At 37.2% G+C, this 21153-nt stretch overlaps 2 pseudogenes across 1 annotated transcript; both read right to left on the reverse strand.

The window, feature by feature from the left end:
• Positions 1 to 170: 170 nt before the first annotated feature.
• LOC147499440 (uncharacterized) lies at positions 171 to 15341 on the reverse strand (annotated as a pseudogene). The gene is made up of 10 exons (XR_015197004.1): positions 15261 to 15341; positions 14783 to 14959; positions 14383 to 14493; positions 14054 to 14173; positions 13667 to 13825; positions 6130 to 6293; positions 5964 to 6050; positions 5073 to 5405; positions 2983 to 3064; positions 171 to 756 (listed from the first exon to the last, which is right to left on the reverse strand). The product of XR_015197004.1 is annotated as an uncharacterized LOC147499440 (transcript).
• Positions 15342 to 15608: 267 nt separating this feature from the next.
• On the reverse strand, positions 15609 to 16130 carry LOC147499441 (snRNA-activating protein complex subunit pseudogene; annotated as a pseudogene).
• Positions 16131 to 21153: the final 5023 nt, after the last annotated feature.

The raw sequence follows: 21153 nt of genomic DNA on the forward strand, positions 1-21153 counted from the left end.
TGTATACATAGTTCAGGTTCACCGAAACTTGAACATTTTAATGTTGGTCAATTTACGTTGAAGACTGTTGTATCCTAGGCGAGAAATGTTAGAATCATCAGCACCAGGGGAAGAATTTGCCTTTAGGTTGTTAGAAAATGTCATTCACATTGGTGGGTGACGGTTTGCAGTGACGGCAAGATAACATAATTACGGTGTAATAACTAGGTACCTTGTCCACTGTGATGAAGTGAACACACGATTTCCATTTACAAAGGTTACATACTTCGACATCTCTTGGAAAGGTGCAATGTCCTTTAAAAGAGTTCTGTCATAAAGATACTAATGGTGCTCTAATTCCGTTTCCCAAATTTACTTTGGATGTAGTAGTCCTTCGCCAAAACTAAAAATGGTCTTTTGACTTTGTCCAAACTTAAAGGTAACCTCTTTTCCATTCAATTTTCCAAGAGTAACACAACAATTTAAGATGGCTAGGTATAATGAAAACCTACCTGAAACCAAGCCACAAAAGATGGAACAAACATGAGAACCGCAAGAAGGTGCAACATAAGCAGACCATGCCTGTGATTGAAGGTTTCGATTTGGGTGTCACCGTAGCTTCTTGTCGAGTTTGGGCTATTGGGAGACTTCTCCTCTAGAGGAAGAAGTGGATCAAAACCACTGTTAGGTTTGAAATTCGACTTCCCAAGATCAACCTTAGTTTTGGAATCAAACTCCCTTTTTCATGCATGACTGCGAAACGAAGCCGCCAAGAAACTGTTACAGAATAACCAGAAGCAACTCTTAGGCTCAACATCCAACAGGATTACTTTTAACAAAATTTTTATAACTTGGTACATTTAACAAATTCAGAGTTATGCAATGGAAGTTAATGGCATCAGTTAGACATCAGTTATCATATTATTGTCTGTAATGCATGATCAACATTGTCAAAAGACGTTGACATCAATTAGTTTCCTATAAAAACTAAATATCTTGTTTTCATTCCAAAACAATGAACACCGACAGCTACCAAGAACTATTGTAAATCCATTATTCCTAATATCAATTAAGAAGTATGTAAGAACCCATGATGACGTTGACATCAAAATGTGCAGAAACCTGTTTTTTAGTTCTAGCGAGATTCCAAATCCTCCAACACATATTCTCCAGTATTAATTGTCTATAGTATAATGAATAATCAATGTAAATAAAATAGAGGAAGCACCTTAGAATTGCATCAAGCCCCTTCTTCCTCACTCCAACCCCTTCTTCTTATTCTTCCAGCTCAAAACACATGAACACCGATATCACCCAAGAACTAGACAAAAAACGCATAAAAACTTTAATTTTATAACTTTTTGAACAATAACTTCACCCAAAGTAATGTTTTTTCTTAGTATAACAGAATTGGGTTGAGAGAAGTATACCTTTTATACATTACTCGTTTAATCTTTTTTTGTCATCAATGTCGAGTAGCGTTGTTGCTGGTCAAAACAGGCGCTTTACCCCGACAGTGGTGTCAATATATGGAGAGAGAGAGAGCTGCGATGGTGATATTATTTCTCAAGAAGCTGAAGTGTAAGGTTTCTAAAGGCTAAAAACAGAGAGGAAGAAGAGTAAAAAAACTACGTGGGGGTTTTTTTCTTTCTTGGCTTGGGCTAGGGAACAGAGAGGAAGAAGAGTAAAAAAACTACGTGGGGTTTTTTTTTTCTTCTCGGCTTGGGCTGGAGCCGTTCCCACACACTTTTTTCACGCTAAATGAGTGCCAGCTCACACAAATTTAAAACCGTTAGATTTTTAGTTGTGTTCGGTCCTGATCTATTGTAAGAAGTATTGTACCAAATCTATTGTAAACGGAACCCCCTCGATATATATATATATATATATATATATATATATATATATATATATATATATCGGCCTGGCTATGTCGACATACAGAAATGACATACGCAATCCTACCTACCTAAGAGCTGATTTTCTGGAGATGTTATCATCTCTGAAAAAAATCAGCTCCTTTGAACATGTCTAACCCTACCAAAAATTGAGTTCAAGTTCGAAATTTATCCGACGGTCTAAAATTTTAACACTCTTTTGACAAGACTAGACATATCCGATTGAGCTGATTTTTTGTGGAGATACCATCCATAGTAGGGAGGTAATATCTACCAAAAATCAGCCCTTAGAGCAATGTGCAAATCCACTTTTGGATTGCGTATGCCAATTCCGTATGTCATTTCTGTATGTCGACGTAGCCAGCCCGATATATATTATATATATACACACACACCCAAGAATAACAGTGAAAATAAAATTGCATTGTGAAAAGTCCTTGATAGAACATATAGTAAGAGGAACTGTCAGGTGACAAATACTCCCAAGATTAGGAATGGTCCAACCAGTTGGCACTTAAAAGATATTCATTGTTTCCAAAAATAAATGTTTTCAACCTGAGTTTTTATTTGACTGAATGGTTAAATTATTCAGTCAATTATATGAGAGGAACGTAACATCAAATATAAGTGGCTCATTGATGTGATAGTAAGTGGATGATGCATCCAGGAGTCACATTTAGCTAAAAGGAAACATATATAACTAGTGCTTGGACAACCATCACATTGATCAATCGGATGAAGCAACGTGTTAAAAGAAATTTGAAATTTGAAAATTATTACGTACAAATAAAATAAGAAAACAACCTGCAGAGAGCAGTGTGAGAATGTAACGCATGAGACAGGAGCAGAATTAGCATACCCAGCGCCGGATGAACAAAGCAGACCAAGATAACTGAAACCAATGCTATAGTAACAGTCAGATTGCCTCTAAATTATCCTCAGTACCTGTTTCACATACGAATCACAGCTTCAAGAACGAATGATTGGCATCAGTTGACTGAACAGCCCAAACTTCTCTTGTTTGCTGTTAGATGGTGAACCACCCCAAATTTTCAACTTAATATGTACAATATGTGCAACTTTATGTATGTTGGATGAGAATTACCTTGAGTGAAAAGAAATTGGAGAAAAGATTGAGAAACTGACTGAAAAAAGTAGGTCGGACATTTTCTTCCCAAACTTGCCACCTGCAAAATACCAGACATTTTTCAGTTGATAAAAAGAATGAGATATTCGAAATTTTCTATCTGTAATATTGATTTTAGATAATTAAGGACTTCAGTCGAAGATCCAACATCCCAATAGAACTTGGTTGATTTCCATTTTTGCCATTTACTAAGCTGTGGTTATCAAGAAAACTATCTTATAAGTAAAGAGCTTGTAGTAAGCTGTAAGCTTCAAAGTGTTTGCCGAAGGTTTTGCTAGATTGGCTTGTGCAAGCAAAGTCTATGGTTTCGGTAAATACCCTGGTTCAAATTCACTCGTTTAATTAAATCCTTGAGCAGATTTCTTTGTTGAAGATTACCCCATTGATAGTTCACATTAACATCTAGATTAGATCATCAGAAAACCTATAATGTTTAGAGAATCATTATATTACGATGAGGAGTGTAGGAAGTTTTGCTGCTGCTGCCTAGCTGTTTTGGTGTTGCACCTCCCCAAGGTATTCATGATTTTGCTCAGATACATTACCCCTGACGCTATGATTGGTGTTAATTATTGATTCTTGTACCCAACTCAGTATGTGTTCTTGTTGATCAAGCTCTTCCATTGTTCGTTGCACCCAATTCTCAAGCTACCTCTAGATGAGGAGCATTTGTTCTTGGAGCTGTCGTGGCGTATGTGCCTGGAGCCTTTTGGAGCTACCAACACCTTCAAGCCCAGAGCCTTTCATTTTGTTTGTTAATGTTGTTGCGGGTGCTTGTTTGAGGATGATGCTTGCGGCTGGAGCTTGGATTTAATATTATCTTAGTATTTGTGATTAGGCGTAAGGGGAGGGGAGATGATGTCTGTATTTTGTTGTTTTACTCATTGTAGTTTCAATTTGTATATTTCAGCTTGAGGGAGAGTGTTGGAAAAGTAGTATACTAGAATGTGTTGTCAGTAGCACTAGTAGTATGTCCAGGGGCGGCGCTATACGTAACGTCGAAACAGGGCCTCAACCACAAAAGCAAAAAACACAAAAAAAAATTGTCAAAGTAACCACACAAGCCAAAAAAAAAATTTGTTAATGTAATACAAAAGAAATCATAAACCGAGACATATACTTTTTGTTAAAGTGTTGCTGCAAAATAAGAAAGACTATTGTTTGTCAAAAAAAGTAGGAAAGAAGTAAGATAAAGAATGGAAAATTCAAAAGCAGTAGCTATCCTCAAGCTTGAACACCCTCTCTTTTCTTTGATAAATCTGATAGCATTTTCTCATCTCTCTGGTCCTTATTTAAATCAATGCCCTCAAACATAATCTTGGATGTTCGATATTGATTGCCAAAGGCAGTACCAAAGCCCCAATCAAAGCCAAGTCCTACACCACAACCTCCACCTACGCCAAGACCCAAGAAACTCAAGGACACACCTCCAAAACTCCATCCGATTCCAAAACCGCAACCAATGCCAAAACCATTGTATGAAATTGTTGGAAAGAGTTCCAAAACCGCAACCAATGCCAAAACCGTTGTATGAAATTGTTGGAAAGAAAAAAAATAGAGAAGGAGACGGATTTTTTATTTTTTATTTTTTTTAGTTGCCATGTTGTAGCCGTTGTCTACATTAATTGATTGGAGAATTAAAGTTTTATTTTGGAAACATAACTTAATTAGTTAGAAGGTAAATATTTAATTCCAATTTTAATGGAGAGAATATAAGAATTAAGAGAATAATCTATGTGAAATTTTCAGATTAATTAGATTTGTTAGATTAGTTTTGGATTTTTTCACGTACGTGTCAACACTTAATAGGTGAGTTTGGGGCCCTCAAGATTCGGGGCCCTGTGCGGTCACACACTACGCACATGCTCAGCGCCGCCCCTGAGTATGTCTACTCTCCTTATATTATGAGAGTCGCCCGGCGGCCCCTATGTAAGAAATAACTTTGCTTATTCAATGTATTTAAGAAGTTCTACTATAATTATTTGGCTTTTGACAACAGAAACTTCTTCAGTCACTCAGCTTATATAACTAAAGTGAGAAACACTAACCGTATTTTGATAAAGGCGTGCACATTTGCAGTGAAGTAGATGATCAATTGGGGAGGTCAAGATCAGAATGATCAAAGACCCATTTGCAAATGCATAGCAAATTATGGAGACAATAAAGAAGCTGCTTAGTGGAGGAAACGATTCTGATATTATTAGCAGGGAGGATACCAATGAAACCACAATGGGCAATATAGCTAGGAGCAAGAAAGCCAGTGGCATTCTCAGATTTAACTCCACAGCAGCCAAAAGAGATGGCAGAGGCAGATCAAGTTCCCATGTGCGTGCTTGTCGCATCAGAGGGAAAAAGATAATGGCTATGGAGAAACCAACTATCTGCACATATCAACAAATGAAACAAAGCAACTTAACAAAAACTGAGAGTACTAACTTCCAGTACGAGTACATGAACTGTAAGTATGCACATGATCGAAATAACTAGCATTCTATCACCATGAAAAGTAGTAGTAATTACTAGTACGCGAATATCTGAGCACATGCACTCTTTTTATGTATACATTTACATTTGGACGTATAAGAATTTATCATCTCCACGAAAATATGTAACAATGCCTTATGTGAGATTATGGCCAATGTGTATCGTCAAGCACCCCATGTGTGCAACTTTGATGGAGTTGGTGGGAATCTTAATTTGTGGGTTGCGAGCTAGAAAGGGGGATTGCTTCTCGTGCACTATGCCTCAATGTGGCCAATTTTTCAAACATATTTCACAGATAAGGAAAATTTTCAAATCATTTGATACCACATTAGGATTCACATATGAAAAATGGTGTATAATATTCACAAGTTTGGTGCAGCAGAAATGTACAAGTAGGGGATTAACTAGTGTCAATACATGTATCAAGTAATACCGAATCAAGATTTTAAAATTACCTCTGAACAGTATAAAAGCAAAAATCTGCCAGCAGCAGTAGTGACAGAAACGCCAGCACCAATCGTAAATGAGCAATGTGGATCTAACTGCATAAGGATGAAAAACAATAATAAAATAAAAGTGACTCCAACAGATCTGGTGGAAAAAAAGGACTTCACTTCTTACCAGTAACAAAACTGTAGTCATGTCAGACTCTTGAGTTGAATCCCAAAAAGCTGGTGATGAATCCACTGAAATAGTCTCAGAATAGAGATTAGGAATTACATGCAGACCTGAAGTAGAATACCAAGCAATAGCTACTGGAGGAAAACAATGCAATCTGCACAGCCCTGCAATATTAAGAAAGACCGGTCACCAATAGAAGATAGTTACTTGAAAACAAAACAAAAAAGTTCAAAGGAATCTACCAGAAACATGACACAACTTTGCAATACTATGAAAGACCAACAACTCAATTTATCACATAACCTTGAAGATTGTCGACTATTTACCTTGAAGATTGTCACCTAATTTGCCTGCTCAAAATAATGTAGAATACACTTTAAATGCTTAATTTGCAATCTCGAATTACTGATTTCCATTTATGTCAAAAACCTACTTTTTTGGCAGCCAGCAGAAAAAACCCAATCACACATCTTTCCAAATGTGTGTGTATTCATGGGCTTGCAGTTTCACACTCACATTATGTCATTTGGAGGTAAAACCACAAAGTGCCAGGATGTTTTAGTGAATAGGTTAGGAGTACTCCTTGTGATTGCTTTGTAAAGTTCCCCACTTTCTCCCTAAAAAGAATGTTTAATGTTTACTAGTGTATAAATCAAGATCCAGGGATCGAGTCATAGCATGGTTGGCTGTCAACACAAGTGTCATGGGATCAAGAAGAAAAACCAAAAAAGTGTATAAATCAAGAAGCTGCTTGCCAAATGGGTCCCCAAATAAAGCTAAACTTTGACCAAGAGACCAAAGTTACATGCCATTTAGTTGAAGGGAATTGATTAAGGCTCTGAAACACAAACCCTAGAGTGACCTACCTAGCTGCACTGCAGGTAGTGTAACTCAAAAATTCTTCACCTTTCATCCTAATGGAGGACTTGCAGCAGTGGCAAGAAAGGGAGCGGTGCTAGATTGATTGACGGAGAAGGTGATAAAAAACGCAGAATAAGTAACGAAAATTTTGGAATTTCAGAGTCTCTCTTTTTAATATATAATAACAAATCAGCCAAGAAATTCAACGTGGTAGAAGCCTTGAAAACTGTCTCCGATTCCACTTTGATGCAATAGCAACTGCTGATCAAAATCAATTTTCAGCTACAGCAGTTCACATAAATGACGCTGCCACCTGGCAGTGCATATTTAAAACTTGCATAAATAACCACATGTCAGCCTTTGCTTTAAAATTGCATAACTACACGTGAAATGATCGAAATGCCCTAAAAAATGGTCAAACAACTTAAGTTGTCTCATCTCATAATCCGTATTTCAATTTTCCACAGACTTGCATTACTATTGGAACGAGACTAAAGGTTTTTAAACCCATTTCCGTGTAAAACTAATTAAGAAACTAATCTATACCAACTAACCCTAATTAAAACCATGCTGCATCAATATCAAAATGGTCAAACAACTTAAGTTGTCTCACCTCATAATGCGTATTTCAATTTTCCACAGACTTACTGTAGAGAAAAAACGAGATTTTTTCTGCTTTTCACGGTCGAGCCCCGCCAGCTAAAGGCGACCAGCGCCATGGTCCGATGTTTTGGCGACCAGCTTCGAAAAGCGCGACACCACCAGGCCTTCGGGTCTTTTGTTTGTGGGCTTCATTCTGAATCGCTAGCGATTTTGGTTTTTGGTATAAAAACAAAATCAGTTTTTTTGGAAAACCAAAACTTTTCCAAAACCAAGAAAGAGAGATTACAAGAGAAGCAATTCTTTTCGTGAGTTGAGTGTTCATTCTTTGTGAGTGAATTGAGAGACTTGTAATCCGTTACTCCTGACTTGTAGTAAAGCTTGGATCTCGCCAGGTGTGGGCGTGAGGCAAATTCTTAGAACCACGATATATCCTTGTCTTGTGGTTGGTTCTCTTTTGCATTATTATATTTACTTTATATGCTTGTTAAATTGTTAATGAGAAGCGTTGGGATATTACTTGGAGGGTGTTGAAGTCTTGTCTAGTGTGAAGGATCGATCTTTGTGTAGGATTGATCCGTTTGTTGTGGGTAACGTTGTTTCCGCAGTTAATTATTCATAACAATTGGTATCAGAGCGAGGTATACGACCTAGGATTTTGAGTTTTGGTAAAGAACCATAGTGCTCGAAATTTAATGTAGACAAGGTGTTCGATAAAATTCCTGAGTGAGAAAAAAAATTTTGGGTTATTGTGTGTGACTTGAAAAAAGGGACTCCCAAGATGTCAAATGCTAGATTTAAAGTAGAGAAGTTTGATAAAGAAGCAAAAGAAAAGATGGCAAGGGTGATGTCGAATGAGATGACTTCCACAAGCAAGTGGAAGGGTAGTTCAAGAAGCCTTTAAAACATGTCTGCGGTCTTCTGATTGCAAAGAAAAGGGCATTATCTATATGATTGCTCTGGCAGAAAAAGAGTAACAAGATGAGTGGTAAGTTTGAGAATGAGGATGTTAGTGAAGCAAGTCTTGCTTCCGGCTTCGATGGGGATGATGTAAGTCTTTCGGTGTCTACACAAGACGACCACATGACCGATACGTGGATTCTTGATTCCGGGTGTTCCTACCACATGTGTCCAAATAGGAAGTGGTTTGCTACCTATGAGAACTTGAGTGGAGGTTCCGTTTTGATGGGCAATGACGTTGCTTGTAAGACGGTTGGGATTGGAACTATACGGGTCAAGATGCATGATGGTGTAGTGAGGACTTTAACCGATGTGAGGCATGTTCCTGAGTTAAAGAAGAACCTTATTTCTCTGGGTACCTTGATTCCAAAGGCCACAATTTTGTGGGAAATGGTGGAGTCCTAAAGATCCTTAGTGGCTCTTTAGTCATTATGAATGGTCAAAGACATGGAAACTTGTATACTTTGTTGGGTAGTACAGTGATAGGTGATGTAGCAGTGGGTACATGTAGTGATGATTCTGAGTGCACAAAATTGTGGCATATGCGCCTTGGGCATATGAGCCACAAGGGATTGTCTGAGTTGTGCAAGCGAGGGCTACTGAAAGACTTGGAGAAACCAAGTATGGAATTCTGCGAGCATTGTGTCTATGGCAAGCAGTGCAGAGTCAAGTTTGGTACAAGCAAGCACAAGACGAGAGGCATCCTGGATTATGTGCATACGGATGTTTGGGGACCTTCTAGAGTGGCTTCTAAGGGAGGTAACCGGTATTATGTCTCTTTCATTTATGATTATACACGCTATGTGTGGGTATATATCTTGAAGTCCAAGGATGAAGTTTTCGATACATTTAAGAAGTGGAAGGCAAGGGTTGAGAATCGCACAAATAGGAAGGTGAAGACTCCCCGATTAAACAATGGTACCGAAAGTATACCTATAGGCCTTTCCAAGAGTTTTGTACGCAAATGCCGAATGCTTTGCCGGACGGATGAAAGGGCACGCCACGCCAGAATGGGTTAGCGAGAGAATGAATCGCGACGCCGCTGGAGAAAGCTAGGTGTTTGCTTTCAATGCCAATCTTGGCAAAGAGTTCCGGAATCATGCAAGGCCATGGCGTGTTACTTGTATAATAGATCACCGGTTCCGCAATAGACCGCAAAACACCTTATGAGGTGTGGACGGGAAACCAAATGATTATGGTAATTTTGGCGAGTGTTTGGATCTAGTGCTTACTACCACATGAATGATAGTAAACTTGATTCTAAAGCTAAGAAAGCAATATTCTTGGGCTATGCAAAGGGGGAAAGGGATACGGATTGTGGTGTCTTGAGAACCACAAGTTCTGGGTCGCCGATGAGGTTACCTTTGATGAGACTTCGGTGCTATTTTTTAGCGGCCGGAGAAGGTCGGAAATAGTGGTGATTCTATACAATCTCCAGTGATTGAGATAGAAGCGTCGAGGATGCTAAAGAGAGTGAGGTTCTTAGTGAAAAGAACTATTCAACAAGAAGTAGAGTTACAACAACAACTGAAGCGACAAACTTTGGCTAGATCAAAGCCAAAGAGAAGTGTGAAACAAGTTATGAAGCACGGGCATGATAAGCCGCTGAAGCATTATGGTCAACCGGACTTCGGTTTACGACTGACCGAATATTGCGGATGATGAACCGGATAGCTTCAAGGAAGTCGTTAGAGATGCTCATTACGAGATTGGTCGGTGGATATCACGAGAAAATGGTGGAGGCTCGTGACAAGTTTTGTACTTGGCAATTTGTTTCATTGCCTAAGGCGGCAAGGGTTTTGGGTTGTAGAAGGTTCTCTATGGAGTTGAGTTCCAACATTGGTTGGAGGTACTCCACAAAATGGTGGAGGCTCATGCATTGTTGATTGATGCCTTTTCAGTGGGCATGGCCGCTTTGTGGCGTGATTGCTCTTTGTGAGCATGACTCTCTGTGAAGAAGGCTCTTTGTTTGTGAGCGACACTCTTTGTGGGTGGCTCTTTGTGAGCAAGACACTCTTTGTGGGTGGCTCTTTTGTGAGCAAGACACTCTTTGTGGGTGGCCCTTTGTGGGCATGGCGTGCTCTTCGTGGGCATGACTCTTTGTGGGTGGCTCTTTGTGAGCATGACACTCTTTGTGGGTGGCTCTTTTGTGAGCAAGACACTCTTTTCATGGGTGGCCCTTTGTGGGCATGGCCCTTCCGCTGGTTAATCGCGAAGTTCGGATGGATGTGTTCTTCTTTGGATGTGTTATTTCGGTTTTATGTGTTAAAACCTCACCGAGGTGGAGAATGTAGAAAAAACGAGATTTTTCTGCTTTTCACGGTCGAGCGCCGCGCCAGCGGCCAAAGAAGCGACCAGCCATGGTCCATGTTTTTGTGCGACCAGCGCTTCGAAAGAAGCGCGACCAGCATTGACCACCGGCTCAAAGGAAGCGCCAGCGCTTCAGTCTTTTGTTTGTGGGCTTTCATTACAAGAATCGCGATTTTTGGTTTTTTGGTATAAAAACAAAATCAGTTTTTTTGGAAAACCAAAACTTTTCCAAAACCAAGAAAGAGAGTGATTACAAGAGAGCAATTCTTTGTGAGTTGAGTGTTCATTCTTTGTGAGTGAATTGAGAGACTTGTAATCTGTTACTCCGGACTTGTAGTAAAGCTTGGATCTCGCCCGGTGTGGGCGTAGAAGCAAATTCGTCGAACCACGATATATCCTTGTCTTGTGGTTGGTTCTCTTTTGCATTATTATATTTACTTTATATGCTTGTTAAATTGTTAATGAGAAGCGTTGGGATATTACTTGGAGGGTGTTGAAGTCTTGTCTAGTGTGAAGGATCGATCTTTGTGTAGGATTGATCCGTTTGTTGTGGGTAACGTTGTTTCCGCAGTTAATTATTCATAACACTTACATTACTATAGGAACGAGACTAAAGGTTTTTAAACCCATTTCCGTGTAAAACTAATTAAGAAACTAATCTATACCAACTAACCCTAATTAAAACCATGCTGCATCAATATCAAAATTAAACACATTTTCAAAAATACCTTTCTAGTTTTTACCCATGATTTGAACTGTTCCTACATTTACTTTGATGGGTCATTAAGGTACTTGAGTAATCAAGAAAACAGTCCCCAAATTTTGAGATTATTTAGATTTCTCTCCACTTAAAGTGAGTCTAGACATGTACTCATCATTGAGATTGTCCAATATTAGTAGTTTAGTACTTCAATGATACCACCATAGCACTATCCAAGTATATCATTACTTGTAGTTGATCTTCACCATTATCTGAAATTACTACCTTGAAATTGCCTAAACTTGCCAGTGGAGGTATTCTATCTCCCAGACATCTCATGTGCTTCCATATGCCATACCTTCATCTTGGTACGATCACAAATCATCATAGTATCTTCTTTAGCAGTGCCTTTCTTCAAGAGACTCAGACCACCATTTTAGTGTCTTTGATCTCTTCCAACATTCCATGCGTTGTCCTTAGAATCTCTTTCTTCATGATGTCAACAAGTGCATGCAGTTTCATCCCGAGGGCACAAATTGTCAGCACAAAGTTAACTTAGTTTCAACCACTAGATACTTGATGGAGTCCCCATTTCTTATTATTCTCGCTATCAACTATTCAACCTCCTCTTGTCCATCTGCAAGAGTAAATGCTGTGTCACTGAGCATGCCTTGATAGCCTAAAACTGTCACTCCGAAGTATCACCCTCGACTCCACAGACTTGTTCCTTTTCCTTTTACTGCACTTGTTGTGCTTCCTACTAACACCTTTTGAATCAATATGGTTACTTGTGCACTATCCATTTACACTGACACAGTTCACTGTTAAGAATGCACTGCCAACACCTTCCACCGATAATAAGGCTTTTAACCACACTTTGATACCACTTGTCAGGGGCCAAGCATCAACTTGCTACCAACCATGCGGTACTCGAGCTAAGTTGCTAACCGACCATCTACTAAATTCAACCTTCTCATAGTGGCTTCAAAAATCCACACACACAGACTCACACAAAAACAACAACAGCAAAAAATATAAAATAAAGTTATGCGATGAGATATATCATATATAACAGAAAGGAATGCAAAGTAATACGATGAGATATCCGATCAGAGAAAAATAAAAGCAACATAAAGCAGAAACAAGTACACTAAAACTCGCGAAGCAAGTCCCATCAAATATCCCCATCTAAACACAAAAGCCTCCAAAAGTAGTAGCACGCAAGTCCTCCCATATCTTTTACCAAAGGAAGATACGTCTTACAAGCTCACACAACATAACACAAGAACAACAGAAAATCACATGTTCAAAATATTATGATGTTTGAATTCCTTCATATTACTTCAACGAATATGCCCCTAGTTTTACTGTGAAATAGGACCTTTAAAGGGCAGGAATTGTGCGGACCGTGCCAAGATGTACTACTTTGAAAAATAAAATAAAGGTAAGTGAGTTCCATAGAGCAGTTGTGGACTTGTGGCAGGGATATTTCTATGGTTATAGAGATATCAAAATCAGTGACCAATAACACCAAGCCTAGGCTTATCTAATATCAAACCACAGCAAGCAGACATGGTATATTTAGTTTTCTAGATAAGCAACCAATGCAGCTATTTATAGTCCGAAATGACCGTATGCTTCTGTAGAACTTAGAATTTCGCGTAGGATCCCAACATCAGATGATCAATCGGGATGATGCACAGCAATGATTAACACAAACACAAGAACATACAATCAGTTCAAAATTCAAACACGTAATGTTACATGGACACGCCATATTTTGAAAGAAACCCGTGTCGGATACATATCCACGTGTCCGTGTCGGACACATATTAGACACATATTGTATGTGATTTACCTCAAATTTTTATATTTCGCCATGTCAAACACTATGCATCCGTGTCCGATACGGACACACCTATCTGTGTCAATGTAACTTATCCTTTTGAACAAATTACAATGATATAAATAGTAAAAGCATCGAATTTTGACTTTATATTTTTATTTAAGTAGTGCATAGAGAACCAAAACCAATGTACTGATCTACATCTAAACTAATTATCATGAGAATAAGAAAGACTAGCTAAACTTGCTAAAAATCCTTACTGCTATGTTCGACATCTCCAGCTTCTTCAACTGGAAGTTCGGAACTTTTTATTCCGCATCCTGTTGTTTTTAGAGACATCGCAACCGGCAAAAGACCTAAAAGCTTATAGAAAATGATAGGTTTAAAACAAGAGGGTGATCCTCCTTTAGAGATATTTCCTGCACCATTAAAGATCGCATATTGGTCAAATTTGCAACAGCTAATATCTTCAAAAAAAAGTAATAAATGTTAACAGAGACAGATTGCTGCCATTCTTTTTCTTCACTGAATGAATTCCTACATCTCAAAAAGGGCAGGCCAGACCGCCAGACAGAAACAGAGACCTGTCTAGACACATTAAATTTCAAGAATTAATGAACAGACTGGCAAGTTAGTAAAATAATAACCTTCTCAGAATAGAAAGAAAGTAGCAGCGACGCAGGGGAAAACTTTCTCTTCCCATCATCCGGATTAAAAAATTGTCCAACTGCCATGGAAGCTGCTGGTGGAGGCCTACCTGACACAGTCTGGGCTTCAAAAGTTGAGTTACACGTTTATAACAAAAGAGGGAGATGTAAGCTTCATAAAATGAGTACAAAGTAATGCCACAATATTATGTCCTTGACTCCTGCCCAGGCTCAGAAAGAAGTTCCAACCAACTAGGCTTTTGAGTATCATGCAAAATTATCACAACTAATATCAGTACTCCTTGTCCAATGGATAAAGAGAAAAATACCGGACGAGGTGAAACTGAGATAGTTAAAAAATGGAAACCGCGCATATCCTCAGGGCCTAACTGAAGTACTGCAGAAGGAGGTGGTTGTTCTGTTTGGCTCCCTGGCTCAATCTGATAAATAAACAGCACAAATACATAAATCGGCATAACATCCCGATACAATTTTGAATTTTCGTATAATTATCGGGCTTAGAGAACTACAGATTTTAATGGAACCAGCTATTGTTTCTAGGAATGGTAGCACTTTCTTTCATCACTACTATACCAATGAAACAGTAAAAGAAGACTCCTCAAGTGAAGAAACAATTGCAGAAATTGTTGGCACAAATACTTATATCCAAAGAGCATCTGTTCCTTGCAAGATAGTAAGAATATACTTGAAGATTCCAAAGTTCAATACCTGTATTGGAGCTGGTCCTGCAGGAATCTCAACCATCTTTGATGTCACCTCCACTACTCCTTTACTTGGACTTGTGTCTGAGGCCATTTTGCTCTTTTCAGGCCAAAGATGAAGCCTGACCCCAGAACATGGAGCAAGGTTTGTAACAAATGCAAAGTAGTTTTTTCCATCTGATCCCTAGGCACAGAATTCATATTGTGAACAACATAATAGTTGAGAAAGAACACAATGGAACAGAAACAATTTAGAGCCTATAGGACCAGACATTCAGTTAATGAGCAAGATTCAAATAATATTTGCGTCAACATGTAATTTGAACTTTGGATGAATGGACAATATATGAAGCATGGGCATGAACACGCAATTCCTAATACCAAATGCATCTAAGATTAACAATAAAATCAACGTAGAAAGAAAAATGAACCAAAAGAAAATCCTAAGAAACTAAAAAAGTTAAAAAGGTATTAGTGGAGCTAACCAGTTTTAGGATGTCTAACCACCGCCGTCTCCCATCCATTGCTAGAACAGTGACAGTGGTCGATATTGTAGCAATGACAATTATTCATGGTGAATTGGTGATAATCATAGACTGTGAACTCGTGATATAAAAGGGATCCATTTTCTGTGTAGTGCAACAGGTAATAGCAATTGTCACAAAAGTAACAGGGATTTTCCTGAGCCCACTTATCATCAACTGTTACCTTCGTAGCTCGATAGACCTTACAAACAGAACATTTTCGGAAACGGTTTTTATGTTGAAATGTAAGTACCGGATAGGCTACCCAGTTTTGCACATCCTCAGGGTGAATCAATCTCATGTCTCTAATCACAATAATATGCTTGCAATCTCCCTGATGGCAACTCGAAACGACAAGTCACAAAATCGAATCTTATGCATGTCAACAGCTTTGAACTGAGGTAAGTGGGGAGTGGTCGCGTGACCTAACAATGCCCTTTGCTTCTGCTGCAATTCACCCGATAGTATGCACTCCCATTTAGATTTCCTAAGCCACTCAAATATCGGATCACTATAATCTATAGCAGAAGGATCTCTCTTATCATTACAAAAAACATCTTCTATAACAAAATAACCGGAATGATCAGTCAAACAATATATTTGATCTCTCCACTCACTTAACATTTGACTACCAAGTACCCATATTTTCGACATCTTATACACTTGAACACAAAGAATAACTTGAGGATAAGGAATAGGAATATGTTCATTTACATTGGACAGCTTTCTAATCTTCGTTATAAATTTAAGTGATGTCATCTTCCCAATGTTCTCTAATAAAGGAACTGACACCTCATTGCCACTACTAAACGAATGTAATTTCACAGCCATTCTATCTTCATCTTGTTTCTCCTTTATCTTAACTACTTCCTCTATCTTTCCAACAAAACTAGGATTCTCTAATTCAACAGCCCTTTTTGTACCCTTGTTCTTTTTTTTTTTTATTTGTTGTTGTTTGTAAAGATGTATGAATTTGTAATGCATCTTTTGAAGCTATTTCGACTAGATCTTCTTCTGAGAGAATCTTTAGTTCATTGACTGAAATATCCTCGTCCTGATAATCGTTGTGAAAATAAATTTTGTAATTCTATGACGACTGAGGTTTCGAATTCAACTGCTCCATCCTCCATCTGGTATCACAAATTTGAAAGTTTAATCCAGTAAAAGGAGCGATGGATCAACTCGTCTTCAGATTTATAGTTATCATTCATAACTCATCAACATATATGAGAAACCCTACCCATCCCACGTGTTGAGACTTAAGCGAGAAGAAAAAATGGAATGGAAGACTAAAAAATAGCGGAGTGATGGAGGACTGCTAGTGGGAAATACATTAACTTCACTTTTAATTTTAATAGGGTATTCAACGTGCGTTTGGATCAATTCATTTTTGGCCCCAATTCTATCAGACTCAACTTTAACCGTTCGTATGTTTTGCTCCTTATGATTTCAAAATCCCCACACACACACGGTTAGCATCCAAGGGTTATTAGCTACTGGCCATTGGAGTTTTGAATGTTGCTCCCATAGCCCTTTAATAAAAGAGGAGTTAAAAGCTTAAAAAGTTTTGTTAAAATAGAGGCCAAAAATAAAAATATTTTTAAATTGAATATTTTTTTTTAAATATACTAAAATCTCCCAATTCAATAGACTTCATAGTATTTATTTTGCAAAATATAATCCTAATTGGATAAAACTCCTAATTTGTTACGTGTAATTAGGGCCAATTTATCTTTAATAATATACACAGTATAACCTTAATTTGACGAAAGCCTCTATTTGTGTACATGTAATTGGGGCCAATTTATGCACAATATACACAATATAAATCTAATTTGACAAAAGCCCCAATGTATATAGTATAATTTGGGCCAATTTATATTCAATTTTACAAATAAATTATAATTGGAAAAAACCCCCCAAATTTTATAAGTAATCTTAAACCCTAGTTGTTAGGGTAATTGTTAATTAGTCATTTTAGTACCCTAATTATAAACTAATTCCTTCTTGACTTCTTGTAATATGTAAAAACTAACATCCAACCCGGCGATTTTTAATTTAGATGGTCATTTAAATTGAAATCAACTAAAATGAAATTGTATTAGAATCCAAGATTGAAATAAATCGAAAACTGAAATTTACAAGTTCCATGTGCAAGTCACATGAAAGGTAAAATTGTCATTTTAAAATATGATACGGAACAGTTAAAGTTGACTCAGTCAACTAATGCAATGGGCCAAAAACGAATTAAAGAAACTTACGCGAACCAAACGCTGAATAATAATTCTATTAAAAATGGGGCCAAAATCGAATAAACTCTATTTTTGTTTGTTTATATGGAATACTTTTATACTAAGGCACGTGTTTTTGTCCACTTCCAAAGTTTCAGACTTTCAGCCGATATCTTTAACTGTTGATTGCTGAAATAGATTATAGAATACTTAAATGTCCAATTTATCCTTCACATTTTATTTTATATATTAAACATATAGGGATATATGTGTAAATAGCCAAAATTAAATATATATTATAATATATTAGTATATAAGTCGGATTAGGTCGGTTATTTTCAGTTATCACAAATCAAAACCTAGCACCGAACCGACCTAGTCGGTTTTAGCATATTTACAACCGATCCGAACCGATCTAAATGGATAACCGACCTGTATGGCACGGTTCGGATCGGGTTGATCGGTTTTGTCGGGTTGAACAGATTTTTGCACACTCCTAGAGAACACAAAGAATTTAGAGCAGTTTATGGCGGCACTCCCTGGCCAGGTTAACAAATTGAAGACTTTAGGCCTACTTTTTCGGTTTTTTCAACCCGTGGAGCAAAAAAAAGAGACCAAACCCGAAACAATTGTTCTAATTAAAACTCATAAAACAGGCCCGTAGGACAAAATTGCGTTTTAATTTTGCTTCTAGTTTGGTTCCGCAAATAATTAAGGCTCAAGGACAAATCAGGTTGACCACTGCTGAAAAACAATATTACCCTTATTTAAGTTGTTATCAGTTAAATCAAAATCAAAATATTGTGGCTATTGGGGAAAACTCTCACGTGACTTTTCAAGCACACTCACATTTTATGTTAGGACTAACATGAAAATTTTAATTTATTTCATATTGTACACATGCATAGTGGTGTTTGCATGTTTATTGAACACATGCATATTGGTGGGTGTGTGCATGTGTGGTAGTAATGTTTGCATGTTTGTCACACACACGATAATGGTGTGTGCATGTGTGGTATACACACGCATAGTAAGTTGTTGCATGTTTGTTATGCACATGTATACACATATATACTGTTTGCATATGTGTTATACACATGCATAATGATGTTTGCATGTGTGTTATACACATGTACAATAATTAAGAGCTAATGTTGATTACGTGTTTTTATGTATTTCAGGCAGTAAAGTCAATTATGTGCAGAAATGTGCCACTTTGGCGAAATAAAGGAGCAAGGGTTGGTTACTAAGAAGTTATGTGATAAAGGCCAAGATTCAAGGAGACAAAGCCTTTGTAAAACCCAATCAAAAGCTGAAAAGTCAACACGGGCAGAAATAGAGCACAAGTCAGCAGAATTTCCGAAGACCATATCTTTGGACTCAGACCTCGGATTTGGGCCTACCTTACATCAAAAAGACCGGCTTGGAAAGAGCTTTCCAATGGTCCAAGCCTTGACCTGATCAGAGGAGCAAAAGTGGATGAAAAATCTGATGAAGTCAAAGCCAGCTGAAACGGGCTTTATAGACTGAAGAAATCGGGCTTTGGCTCGATTTTCGGCCCAAAACATGGCTCCTCAAAGACATGCATGAAATTGTGGATCTGGTCTCCTCCCTTACAATAAAGAAGGCTTAGCTCTTAAGTTAGAGTTGGTAGATAATCTAGAATAGAAAAGTAGCCATTAAAATAGCTTGTAGATCTAGTTTTCCGAATTCAATTAGTTAATTAATTAGTTTCATACATTGTTCTAGATTAGTTATTTGAATCATTATCCTTCATTAGATAAATAAAATAGTTTATTCTTGATCATTTCGATTTTTGTCATTTAAATTTGTTTAGATCTAATTTCAATTGTTATTATTCAATTCTTAGTTATTAATTTAGATTTCAATTATTGTTTAGTTAAATTTAATAAAATTATAATCTTTATATTACGTCTAGTTTTAATTCATATCGTAGTATAATTCTCACCATTGCTCTCATTAGACTTTGGATAGACTAGTCAATTGTAGAAAACTTGAATGCTAAAGAACTAAGAGTGGAACGAACTTTTTACTCCACTCTATTTCGATAGAATTGAGAGTAGATATCTTTGATAATCGAGCATCTAGTTCAGTTTAGTTTTACTTGCGTTTTGAGTTTCATTGTTCAATTCGTAGGTAAACTATTCATTTTACGTTTATCAGCTAGTCTAGCAAGATCCTATAGTATGAGGCATAAGTACATTCTTATGCCTGTTTTGGTTTGCCGCATCATGTGCTGTTTTTTCCCTGATTTCTGTACCCGCTACACGGATTGGGTTGGGGTTGAAATTATGAGACCCACCAATTGCGTTGTTCATTCGTTTCGTGTTATGACTTGGCCGGGATGGAGGCTGCAACCTCAATGGGTTGCTCTTTACACCCCATCAGACCGAGTAACGCTTGACAGGTTAGCACGGGTTAATGAAACATGGAGAAAGTCTTGACAAGTTATCATGGTGTGGCAGGACGCAAAAGAACCTCGATTCTATATAGAAGAGGAGGATAACCCCTAAATGCTGGATATGTGGTAAGTTTTATTTTTTTTGTTCGTGGCTGCTTATGTCCAAAGCAATTTGATTTTTGTTATCCCCATAACAGGTGGAACTCATATAGAGTTGTGTCTGTTTTTATTTATCTCTATTAGTATGTTCTAATTTGTTTTGCAAGTGTTCCAAAATTTCACGCGTTTCCATGGTATTTCCTATCCTTCTTATTTTGAATTACTTTGAGGACAAAACATGCTTTTGTTTGGGGGGTGGCATTGAAACACACGTAATTTAAGGCACTTATTAGTATATATATGTATAATATGCACTTGTTTTCTAGTAAAAAAAATTCAAAAAAATTCAAAAATATAAAAAAAAATAAAAGTTTATGCTATACACTTAGAAATACTGGTATTGTTTCTTTTTCTATGATGATAATAGTCTAGAAGTTTCACGTTAGCTCTAAATTAGAATAGTTTTTAGAAACTTAGGTTAATACATAGGTAATAATCATTGCATATTTCTATAAATATATTGTATGAGCATCTATGTTTGTATTGGCAGTAAGTTTCTGAAATCTAGGCTAGTATACTTATTCTACAAATCCGGTGAGAATATAGCCTAAAAACCTTATATGAGTTAAATGTTTGAGAAATGACATAAGGGAGAAGTAAATTCCGAATAGAGAAATCACACGTCCACTTACTTGATCACTATGCCATGTCTTAAGAGAGAGTTTAGGCCCTTTTTGGATCGATATAGCTAAAAATTCAAACCTATATGAAATTATTTTCCGCTAGTTGCCCCTCTGAGCCTTTATTTAGCCTTTCATAAACCACAATTCCTTGACCCTTTTACAAAAAACAAAACAAAATAAAAATCAGCCTACCCATATTTGAATGAGTCTGAGAATATAGATGAAGAAAAGAAAAGAGAAAAACCGGTGAAACCAATAATTTGTTAATTGCTTCAAATAAGAAAAGAAAAGAAAGTTTTTATCCAAAGAAAAGAAAAAATATATATATAAATAAATAAAATAAAAAGTTAGAACTCCAAAAAATAGAATCAAAGGAGTTAAAAGCCAAAGAAAAAGAAAAAAAATGGCTAATGATGAAA

The sequence above is a fragment of the Coptis chinensis genome, chromosome 5 (genome assembly GCF_015680905.1).
Source record: "Coptis chinensis isolate HL-2020 chromosome 5, ASM1568090v1, whole genome shotgun sequence".
NCBI lineage: Eukaryota > Viridiplantae > Streptophyta > Magnoliopsida > Ranunculales > Ranunculaceae > Coptis > Coptis chinensis.